We start from the raw sequence: 10,000 nt of genomic DNA on the forward strand, positions 1-10,000 counted from the left end.
AGAAAACTGTCATAATCTCATTTAGTTTGTTTAGTGCCCATAAGGGTAGATCTATCACCGTGAGTGCATAATATATTTTAGACATTACCAAGCTATTTAATACCACCACCTTCCCATGGTGTTTCAGGTTCCTCATTCGCCAATAGCACAAAATTGCTTCTATCCTTTTAATTATACTAGTCCATGTCATGTCCCTGGCCGTTTCACTGTTTACCCCAATGTATGTACCCAATATTTTGATATGTTCTGCTTGTAATTGTACCGGTAATTCATTTTGCGGCGGTCCCTTCATATTGATGAACATGATTTCTGATTTATCTGGATTTATTTTAGCTCCTGAGGCTCTACCATATCGTTCTACCAAGTTTATTATTCTATGTACACTATTTATGTCTTTAATCAGTAACGTGGTATCATCAGCAAACTGTTGTATGGTGCACATCTCCCCTCCAGGTAATTCTATACCTTTTATTTCTGAATCTTTTTTAATAAGGACACCCAGTGTTTCCACGATTATTGTATACAAAATTGAGGACAGTGGACATCCCTGTCTCACCGACCTTCGAAGCGGAAAAGGATCGGTAACCACCCCGTTACACTTCACACTGCCAGTGGCGTTGGCGTACATTAACCTAATCCACCCGAGAAAACGCGCTCCAAATCCCACCCTCTCCAAAACTTTGAACATAAATTTGTGTTCGACTCTATCAAAGGCTTTGTTGAAGTCCAGTGAGACCAGAATGCCCTCTTTGCTGGTAGTTTTCAAAAATTCTACTGTGTCTCTGACAGTATTCAAAATATCTGAAACTTCCCTTCCCGGCACACTATAAGCCTGAGAGGGCTCTACGATAGTGTGCACGACCTGTTTTATTCTGTTTGCTAGTACTTTCATCAATATTTTGTAATCCGTGTTTAGTAGTGTTATAGGCCTATAATTGGCTAGATTTCGTTTATCCCCTTTCTTATATATGATCGTTATGATCCCTCTTGCCATAGATGCCGGCACGGATTGTGTTAATTCTATTGTTCTGTATAAATTTAACAATATTGGTTTCAATATATCACTAAATTGTTTATAAAAATTCGCTGTTAGTCCATCACTACCTGGACTTTTATTTAGTACTAATTGTTTTATTGCCAAATCAATATCCTCTTCCTTCATCTCCTGGTCGCACATGAGTGTGTCTTCTTCAGCTAACTTCATCTCACATTTTGCCAGGATCTCCTCTGTTATCCCATCATCTGTCCCCTCTGTTTCAAAAAGATGGGTATAATAATTCTGGACTGTCTCTAAGATCTCTACAAAGTCAGCTGTTGTCTCTCCCTTTTCATTCATCACTTCCGCTATGTAGCATTTGTTTTGCCTTCTTTTTTCCAAGTTCAGGAAGAAGCCGGTATTTTTTTCTCCTTCCACCGCATACTGCGCTTTGCTCCTTAATATAGCCCCTTCGCATTTCAACCTCTCCAACTCTTTTAACTCGGTATGCAATCTTATTAACTTATTCCCCTCCGAGCCTTTCTGTCTCTCAACCTTTTCGATTTCTGCTCTTAGCATTCTTTCTTTCTTCTGTTGTCTCGCCCGAAACCTTTTCGCATATTGTATGGATTTCCCTTTTATTTTTGTCTTCAAGTCCTCCCAGCCTTGTATTATATTCTTTTCAAAACCCGGTTGTGAGCTTACGCTCAAAATTAGTTGCCTAATGGCTCTATTATAATTCACATCGTACAAGAGATGTGCATTTAAGTGCCATGTCCCCCCTCCCCTTTTCTCTTCCTGTTCCCCCATTTCTAATGATAGTATGGCGTGATCGCTTAAGTGTATCCATTTATAATCCACATTATTAAATAATCGTATATGCGATGTCTTCGTTAAGCACAAATCAATTCTGGTTTGTTTTAGAACCCCTTGAACCACTTGCGCCCTTGAATATTGCCTCTTATCAGGATTTTTCACTCTCCATACGTCGCACCAGTTGTTAACCATCATAAAGTCATTTAGAACCTTTCTTGAGGCATCTTGTCTCCATACACAACTTTCGTTTATATCCAGATGACACAATTTCACATTAAAATCTCCTATTATAACATCACACTTTTCGGCTATTTTATAAAATTCCCTAAAGAAGGCTGTGCGATCGCCTTCTGCATTCGGTGCATAGACATTTAAAATATTATAATTCACATCCTGAGCTACACAATCTATATTAATCCATCTTCCTTCTCCATCTTTAGCCCTCATCGTGGCCTTAATTCCACTGTCCCTTTTACACAAAATCGCCACTCCCCTTGCAATGTTAGTTCCATGGCTAGAGAAGCATTCCCCATCCCACAGCTTTATCATGTCTCGCTCCGTTACTGCATCCCAATGAGTTTCTTGTAAGCATATTACATCCGCCTTACTTAATCTTATCATGCTTTCGAACTTCGTCTTGTCTCTCAGCCCGTTTGCATTAATGGATGCCACTGTTATTGGCATTAAGACCATGATAAGGAGGAGAAACGGACCATCACCGCTGGATATTAGAAGTTTCCTCATTGTGCATACGTTTCTTCTGTGCTTGCCCTTTTCTCGTACCTGATCTTTTCCTCGATATCCCCCTCGCTCCGTTTCCGGTCTCCACGTCCTCCGTCTCAGCAGGATTCTCACCACCCCGCCTGGTGACTCTCTGCTGCGCACAAGGAAGCGACCCCCCGCTGCTTTGTCCTTCACCCCAATCTTGTCCGCCTCATTCCTCCTCATCTCCACTGCTCCCCTCCTTTGCATCCTCTGCGACATCTCCTCCCTCGTCACTCCCTGCTTCCTCCATCGATTCCTCCACCGCTTCCTCCTCCATGTCCCCCACCAGGCTCTCAACCTCTCCTTCTCCGTCTTCCTCCTCCTCCTCTTCCTCCGCCGCCTCCTTCTTTTCTGCCTCGCTCTCCTCCACCAACTCCTCCGTCTCCTCCTTCTCCTCCTGCTCTCCGCCGGTTCGTTCCGTCATGCGTGCACATTCTCTTGCATAGTGTCCTTGTTTGTTACATTTGTAACACAGGAACTCAGGACATTCCCGCAGAATGTGCCCCTGCTGTAGGCACAGTCTGCACACCCTCATTTGGTTGTTATGGATGATCCTGAAATACTCCGGACCCTCGAGCGTGTCAAATTTCGTGCTATACGGCAGAGCCGCCACCGACTCTGGGAACCTGACTTTCAGGAACCTGGTGCCGTCGAATATGTCCGTGCCAGGCCATTTTCTCTTCTTGATTGGTGAGACCGGCTCTACTCCCCAATGTGCCAGCTTTGTGAAAATCTGCTCATTAGTGATATAAATAGGAAGACTTAAAAATGAGACCACTCTCGTGTCCTTCATTATTTCAGAGGCGATCACTCGCGAATCTCTTATCTTGAAACCATCTAACAGTCTGTTTTTCCCGTGCGGGTTGCCCATTGTTAGTTCCCACTTTCTGTCCGCCTTTACTCGGCAGCCAACGACACGACCGCATGTAACACTCACAGCTTTCAAGAGTTCCATGAGGGAGATGGCATCATCTCCCTCTATCTCCACATTTACTACAAGTTTTTTCTGGTCTTCCGCTTGATCCCAACATTCTTTTGCAGCTCTCGGCTCCGCCACCCTTGCTGCCGTCTCCTCCTCTGCCCCCTTCCACACCGCTCCGCTGTGTTGTCCTCCCGTCCTCCTCTTCTCCACTTTCTCTGCCTCGGGCCCCTCTCCCGCTCTCTTCTCTTTCTCTCCGGCTCCGACCATTGCGCGGGCCATCTTTTGCCTTGGGATCCCCTCCGACTCCATTTTGTCCGTCATAGCTGAGCTCATGTCCAGTCCGTTATCCACCTTCATCACCGAGTAATCCGTTTTAGTTTTTTTATACTCCCTTGGAGTAGCCCCCCTGCAGCAACTGCTGCCGGGGGAGGTGTTGTTGTTCTCCACTTCTCTGAGCCTTTTTTGTTTGTTTTCCAATCTGAACTTTGTCTCTCCTTCATCCACCATGAACCAAACTGCCACGTCACTCTTCCTGCACAAACAGGAAGTCAGAGGGCGTGGCCAGGCTGGTATGGCCGTAAGCTGAAGCTCCAGCTTGAAATACTTCTTATATGGAGTTGAAGATAAGTATATAATACAAGTCATTGATTTGTTGGTGATAATAATTTAGAAGCGCTTATTTGTTGGAGTTAAAGTGCCTTAACCATGTGCAAAACACTTTAGGACGTGAGCTGTCGCTGTTACCACGTTGAAATATGTGTGGGTAGATTAAGCGAGAGCGCTCTCTGCAGGTTGAAAAAGCTTACAGCACCTGGTATTCCCAGGCGGTCTCCCATTCAAGTACTAACCAGGCCCGACCCTGCTTAGCTTCCGAGATCAGACGAGATCGGGCGCATCCAGGCTGGTATGGCCGTAAGCAGAAGCTGCAGCTTGAAATACCTCTTATATGGAGTTGAAGATAAGTCATAGAATATAAGTCATTGATCTGTTGGTTTTATTTGTTGGAGTTAAAGTGCCTTAACCATGTGCAAAACACTTTAGGACGTGAGCTGTCGCTGTTACCACGTTGAAATATGTGTGGGTAGATTAAGCGAGAGCGCTCTCTGCAGGTTGAAAAAGCTTACAGCACCTGGTATTCCCAGGCGGTCTCCCATCCAAGTACTAACCAGGCCCTACCCTGCTTAGCTTCCGAGATTAGACGAGACCGGGCGCATCCAGGCTGGTATGGCCGTAAGCAGAAGCTGCAGCTTGAAATACCTCTTATATGGAGTTGAAGATAAACATAGAATATAAGTCATTGATCTGTTGGTTTTATTTGTTGGAGTTAAAGTGCCTTAACCATGTGCAAAACACTTTAGGACGTGAGCTGTCGCTGTTACCGTGTTGAAATATGTGTGGCTAGATTAAGCGAGAGCGTTCTCTGCTGGTTGAAAAAGCTTACAGCACCTGGTATTCCAGGTGCTGTAGATTAAGCGAGAGCGTTCTCTGCTGGTTGAAAAAGCTTACAGCACCTGGTATTCCCAGGCGGTCTCCCATCCAAGTACTAACCAGGCCCGACCCTGCTTAGCTTCCGAGATCAGACGAGTTCGGCGCATCCAGGCTGGTATGGCCCTAAGCAGAAGCTGCAGCTTGAAATACCTCTTATATGGAGTTGAAGATAAGTCATATAATATAAGTCATGATTTGTTGGTGATAATAATTTAGAAGCGCTTATTTGTTGGAGTTAAAGTGCCTTAACCATGTGCAAAACACTTTAGTACGTGAGCTGTCGCTGTTACCACGTTGAAATATGTGTGGCTAGATTAAGCGAGAGCGTTCTCTGCTGGTTGAAAAAGCTTACAGCACCTGGTATTCCCAGGCGGTCTCCCATCCAAGTACTAACCAGGCCCTACCCTGCTTAGCTTCCAAGATCAGACGAGATCGGGCGCATCAAGGCTGGTATGGCCGTAAGCAGAAGCTGCAGCTTGAAATACCTCTTATATGGAGTTGAAGATAAGTCATAGCATATAAGTCATTGATTTGTTGGTTTTATTTGTTGGAGTTAAAGTGCCTTAACCATGTGCAAAACACTTTAGGACGGGAGCTGTCGCTGTTACCACGTTGAAATATGTGTGGGTAGATTAAGCGAGACCGCTCTCTGCAGGTTGAAAAAACTTACAGCACCTGGTATTCCCAGGCTGTCTCCCATCCAAGTACTAACCAGGCCCGACCCTGCTTAGCTTCCGAGATCAGACGAGATCGGGCGCATCCAGGCTGGTATGGCCGTAAGCAGAAGCTGCAGCTTGAAATACCTCTTATATGGAGTTGAAGATAAGTCATAGAATATAAGTCATTGATCTGTTGGTTTTATTTGTTTGAGTTAAAGTGCCTTAACCATGTGGAAAACACTTTAGGACGTGAGCTGTCGCTGTTACCACGTTGAAATATGTGTGGGTAGATTAAGCGAGAGCGCTCTCTGCTGGTGAAAAAGCTTACAGCACCTGGTATTCCCAGGCGGTCTCCCATCCAAGTACTAACCAGGCCCGATCCTGCTTAGCTTCCGAGATCAGACGAGATCGGGCGCATCCAGGCTGGTATGGCCGTAAGCTGAAGCTGCAGCTTGAAATACTTCTTATATGGAGTTGAAGATAAGTATATAATACACGTCATTGATTTGTTGGTGATAATAATTTAGAAGCGCTTATTTGTTGGAGTTAAAGTGCCTTAACCATGTGCAAAACACTTTAGGACGTGAGCTGTCGCTGTTACCACGTTGAAATATGTGTGGGTAGATTAAGCGAGAGCGCTCTCTGCAGGTTGAAAAAGCTTACAGCACCTGGTATTCCCAGGCGGTCTCCCATCCAAGTACTAACCAGGCCCGACCCTGCTTAGCTTCCGAGATCAGACGAGATCGGGCGCATCCAGGCTGGTATGGCCGTACGCAGAAGCTGCAGCTTGAAATACCTCTTATATGGAGTTGAAGATAAGTCATAGAATATAAGTCATTGATTTGTTGGTTTTATTTGTTGGAGTTAAAGTGCCTTAACCATGTGCAAAACACTTTAGGACGTGAGCTGTCGCTGTTACCACGTTGAAATATGTGTAGGTAGATTAAGCGAGAGCGCTCTCTGCTGGTTGAAAAAGCTTACAGCACCTGGTATTCCCAGGCGGTCTCCCATCCAAGTACTAACCAGGCCCGACCCTGCTTAGCTTCCGAGATCAGACGAGATCGGGCGCATCCAGGCTGGTATGGCCGTAAGCTGAAGCTGCAGCTTGAAATACCTCTTATATGGAGTTGAAGATAAGTCATATAATAAAAGTCATGATTTGTTGGTGATAATAATTTAGAAGCGCTTATTTGTTGGAGTTAAAGTGCCTTAACCATGTGCAAAACACTTTAGGACGGGAGCTGTCGCTGTTACCACGTTGAAATATGTGTGGGTAGATTAAGCGAGAGCGCTCTCTGCAGGTTGAAAAAACTTACAGCACCTGGTATTCCCAGGCGGTCTCCCATCCAAGTACTAACCAGGCCCGACCCTGCTTAGCTTCCGAGATCAGACGAGATCGGGCGCATCCAGGCTGGTATGGCCGTAAGCAGAAGTTGCAGCTTGAAATACCTCTTATATGGAGTTGAAGATAAGTCATAGAATATATGTCATTGATTTGTTGGTTTTATTTGTTGGAGTTAAAGTGCCTTAACCATGTGCAAAACACTTTAGGACGAGAGCTGTCGCTGTTACCACGTTGAAATATGTGCGGGTAGATTAAGCGAGAGTCCTCTCTGCTGGTTGAAAAAGCTTACAGCACCTGGTATTCCCAGGCGGTCTCCCATCCAAGTACTAACCAGGCCCGACCCTGCTTAGCTTCCGAGATCAGACGAGTTCGGGCGCATCCAGGCTGGTATGGCCCTAAGCAGAAGCTGCAGCTTGAAATACCTCTTATATGGAGTTGAAGATAAGTCATATAATATAAGTCATTGATTTGTTGGTGATAATAATTTAGAAGCGCTTATTTGTTGGAGTTAAAGTGCCTTAACCATGTGCAAAACACTTTAGGACGTGAGCTGTCGCTGTTACCACGTTGAAATATGTGTGGCTAGATTAAGCGAGAGCGTTCTCTGCTGGTTGAAAAAGCTTACAGCACCTGGTATTCCCAGGCGGTCTCCCATCCAAGTACTAACCAGGCCCTACCCTGCTTAGCTTCCGAGATCAGACGAGATCGGGCGCATCCAGGCTGGTATGGCCGTAAGCAGAAGCTGCAGCTTGAAATACCTCTTATATGGAGTTGAAGATAAGTCATAGAATATAAGTCATTGATCTGTTGGTTTTATTTGTTTGAGTTAAAGTGCCTTAACCATGTGCAAAACACTTTAGGACGTGAGCTGTCGCTGTTACCACGTTGAAATATGTGTGGGTAGATTAAGCGAGAGCGCTCTCTGCAGGTTGAAAAAGCTTACAGCACCTGGTATTCCCAGGCGGTCTCCCATCCAAGTACTAACCAGGCCCTACCCTGCTTAGCTTCCGAGATTAGACGAGACCGGGCGCATCCAGGCTGGTATGGCCGTAAGCAGAAGCTGCAGCTTGAAATACCTCTTATATGGAGTTGAAGATAAACATAGAATATAAGTCATTGATCTGTTGGTTTTATTTGTTGGAGTTAAAGTGCCTTAACCATGTGCAAAACACTTTAGGACGTGAGCTGTCGCTGTTACCGTGTTGAAATATGTGTGGCTAGATTAAGCGAGAGCGTTCTCTGCTGGTTGAAAAAGCTTACAGCACCTGGTATTCCAGGTGCTGTAGATTAAGCGAGAGCGTTCTCTGCTGGTTGAAAAAGCTTACAGCACCTGGTATTCCCAGGCGGTCTCCCATCCAAGTACTAACCAGGCCCGACCCTGCTTAGCTTCCGAGATCAGACGAGTTCGGCGCATCCAGGCTGGTATGGCCCTAAGCAGAAGCTGCAGCTTGAAATACCTCTTATATGGAGTTGAAGATAAGTCATATAATATAAGTCATTGATTTGTTGGTGATAATAATTTAGAAGCGCTTATTTGTTGGAGTTAAAGTGCCTTAACCATGTGCAAAACACTTTAGTACGTGAGCTGTCGCTGTTACCACGTTGAAATATGTGTGGCTAGATTAAGCGAGAGCGTTCTCTGCTGGTTGAAAAAGCTTACAGCACCTGGTATTCCCAGGCGGTCTCCCATCCAAGTACTAACCAGGCCCTACCCTGCTTAGCTTCCAAGATCAGACGAGATCGGGCGCATCAAGGCTGGTATGGCCGTAAGCAGAAGCTGCAGCTTGAAATACCTCTTATATGGAGTTGAAGATAAGTCATAGCATATAAGTCATTGATTTGTTGGTTTTATTTGTTGGAGTTAAAGTGCCTTAACCATGTGCAAAACACTTTAGGACGGGAGCTGTCGCTGTTACCACGTTGAAATATGTGTGGGTAGATTAAGCGAGACCGCTCTCTGCAGGTTGAAAAAACTTACAGCACCTGGTATTCCCAGGCTGTCTCCCATCCAAGTACTAACCAGGCCCGACCCTGCTTAGCTTCCGAGATCAGACGAGATCGGGCGCATCCAGGCTGGTATGGCCGTAAGCAGAAGCTGCAGCTTGAAATACCTCTTATATGGAGTTGAAGATAAGTCATAGAATATAAGTCATTGATCTGTTGGTTTTATTTGTTTGAGTTAAAGTGCCTTAACCATGTGGAAAACACTTTAGGACGTGAGCTGTCGCTGTTACCACGTTGAAATATGTGTGGGTAGATTAAGCGAGAGCGCTCTCTGCTGGTGAAAAAGCTTACAGCACCTGGTATTCCCAGGCGGTCTCCCATCCAAGTACTAACCAGGCCCGATCCTGCTTAGCTTCCGAGATCAGACGAGATCGGGCGCATCCAGGCTGGTATGGCCGTAAGCTGAAGCTGCAGCTTGAAATACTTCTTATATGGAGTTGAAGATAAGTATATAATACACGTCATTGATTTGTTGGTGATAATAATTTAGAAGCGCTTATTTGTTGGAGTTAAAGTGCCTTAACCATGTGCAAAACACTTTAGGACGTGAGCTGTCGCTGTTACCACGTTGAAATATGTGTGGGTAGATTAAGCGAGAGCGCTCTCTGCAGGTTGAAAAAGCTTACAGCACCTGGTATTCCCAGGCGGTCTCCCATCCAAGTACTAACCAGGCCCGACCCTGCTTAGCTTCCGAGATCAGACGAGATCGGGCGCATCCAGGCTGGTATGGCCGTACGCAGAAGCTGCAGCTTGAAATACCTCTTATATGGAGTTGAAGATAAGTCATAGAATATAAGTCATTGATTTGTTGGTTTTATTTGTTGGAGTTAAAGTGCCTTAACCATGTGCAAAACACTTTAGGACGTGAGCTGTCGCTGTTACCACGTTGAAATATGTGTAGGTAGATTAAGCGAGAGCGCTCTCTGCTGGTTGAAAAAGCTTACAGCACCTGGTATTCCCAGGCGGTCTCCCATCCAAGTACTAACCAGGCCCGACCCTGCTTAGCTTCCGAGATCAGACGAGAT

At 45.4% G+C, this 10,000-nt stretch overlaps 18 non-coding genes across 18 annotated transcripts in view; all 18 read right to left on the bottom strand.

Annotated features, from left to right (window-relative positions):
• Positions 1–4,278: 4,278 nt before the first annotated feature.
• Positions 4,279–4,397, bottom strand: LOC133432560 (5S ribosomal RNA). Its single transcript, XR_009776847.1, has one exon. It is a non-coding gene; the product is annotated as a 5S ribosomal RNA (ribosomal RNA).
• A 199-nt stretch (positions 4,398–4,596) lies between these two features.
• Positions 4,597–4,715, bottom strand: LOC133432760 (5S ribosomal RNA). Its single transcript, XR_009777038.1, has one exon. It is a non-coding gene; the product is annotated as a 5S ribosomal RNA (ribosomal RNA).
• Positions 4,716–4,978: 263 nt separating this feature from the next.
• Positions 4,979–5,096, bottom strand: LOC133432862 (5S ribosomal RNA). The gene has a single exon (XR_009777137.1). It is a non-coding gene; the product is annotated as a 5S ribosomal RNA (ribosomal RNA).
• Positions 5,097–5,312: 216 nt separating this feature from the next.
• On the bottom strand, positions 5,313–5,431 carry LOC133432647 (5S ribosomal RNA). Its single transcript, XR_009776929.1, has one exon. It is a non-coding gene; the product is annotated as a 5S ribosomal RNA (ribosomal RNA).
• A 199-nt stretch (positions 5,432–5,630) lies between these two features.
• On the bottom strand, positions 5,631–5,749 carry LOC133432796 (5S ribosomal RNA). The gene has a single exon (XR_009777072.1). It is a non-coding gene; the product is annotated as a 5S ribosomal RNA (ribosomal RNA).
• Positions 5,750–5,947: 198 nt separating this feature from the next.
• Positions 5,948–6,066, bottom strand: LOC133432568 (5S ribosomal RNA). The gene has a single exon (XR_009776855.1). It is a non-coding gene; the product is annotated as a 5S ribosomal RNA (ribosomal RNA).
• Positions 6,067–6,282: 216 nt separating this feature from the next.
• On the bottom strand, positions 6,283–6,401 carry LOC133432599 (5S ribosomal RNA). The gene has a single exon (XR_009776885.1). It is a non-coding gene; the product is annotated as a 5S ribosomal RNA (ribosomal RNA).
• Positions 6,402–6,600: 199 nt separating this feature from the next.
• Positions 6,601–6,719, bottom strand: LOC133432490 (5S ribosomal RNA). Its single transcript, XR_009776775.1, has one exon. It is a non-coding gene; the product is annotated as a 5S ribosomal RNA (ribosomal RNA).
• Positions 6,720–6,935: 216 nt separating this feature from the next.
• Positions 6,936–7,054, bottom strand: LOC133432569 (5S ribosomal RNA). Its single transcript, XR_009776856.1, has one exon. It is a non-coding gene; the product is annotated as a 5S ribosomal RNA (ribosomal RNA).
• Positions 7,055–7,253: 199 nt separating this feature from the next.
• Positions 7,254–7,372, bottom strand: LOC133432706 (5S ribosomal RNA). The gene has a single exon (XR_009776985.1). It is a non-coding gene; the product is annotated as a 5S ribosomal RNA (ribosomal RNA).
• Positions 7,373–7,589: 217 nt separating this feature from the next.
• On the bottom strand, positions 7,590–7,708 carry LOC133432545 (5S ribosomal RNA). Its single transcript, XR_009776828.1, has one exon. It is a non-coding gene; the product is annotated as a 5S ribosomal RNA (ribosomal RNA).
• A 199-nt stretch (positions 7,709–7,907) lies between these two features.
• Positions 7,908–8,026, bottom strand: LOC133432761 (5S ribosomal RNA). Its single transcript, XR_009777039.1, has one exon. It is a non-coding gene; the product is annotated as a 5S ribosomal RNA (ribosomal RNA).
• Positions 8,027–8,289: 263 nt separating this feature from the next.
• LOC133432863 (5S ribosomal RNA) lies at positions 8,290–8,407 on the bottom strand. The gene has a single exon (XR_009777138.1). It is a non-coding gene; the product is annotated as a 5S ribosomal RNA (ribosomal RNA).
• A 217-nt stretch (positions 8,408–8,624) lies between these two features.
• LOC133432648 (5S ribosomal RNA) lies at positions 8,625–8,743 on the bottom strand. The gene has a single exon (XR_009776930.1). It is a non-coding gene; the product is annotated as a 5S ribosomal RNA (ribosomal RNA).
• A 199-nt stretch (positions 8,744–8,942) lies between these two features.
• Positions 8,943–9,061, bottom strand: LOC133432797 (5S ribosomal RNA). Its single transcript, XR_009777073.1, has one exon. It is a non-coding gene; the product is annotated as a 5S ribosomal RNA (ribosomal RNA).
• A 198-nt stretch (positions 9,062–9,259) lies between these two features.
• LOC133432580 (5S ribosomal RNA) lies at positions 9,260–9,378 on the bottom strand. Its single transcript, XR_009776866.1, has one exon. It is a non-coding gene; the product is annotated as a 5S ribosomal RNA (ribosomal RNA).
• A 216-nt stretch (positions 9,379–9,594) lies between these two features.
• LOC133432600 (5S ribosomal RNA) lies at positions 9,595–9,713 on the bottom strand. Its single transcript, XR_009776886.1, has one exon. It is a non-coding gene; the product is annotated as a 5S ribosomal RNA (ribosomal RNA).
• Positions 9,714–9,912: 199 nt separating this feature from the next.
• Positions 9,913–10,000, bottom strand: part of LOC133432491 (5S ribosomal RNA) — a 119-nt gene continuing 31 nt past the window's right edge. The window contains exon 1 of the ribosomal RNA XR_009776776.1: positions 9,913–10,000. This exon is cut by the window's right edge and continues 31 nt beyond it. This is a non-coding gene — a ribosomal RNA (5S ribosomal RNA).

Source organism: Cololabis saira, unplaced genomic scaffold (assembly GCF_033807715.1).
Source record: "Cololabis saira isolate AMF1-May2022 unplaced genomic scaffold, fColSai1.1 scf043, whole genome shotgun sequence".
NCBI lineage: Eukaryota > Metazoa > Chordata > Actinopteri > Beloniformes > Belonidae > Cololabis > Cololabis saira.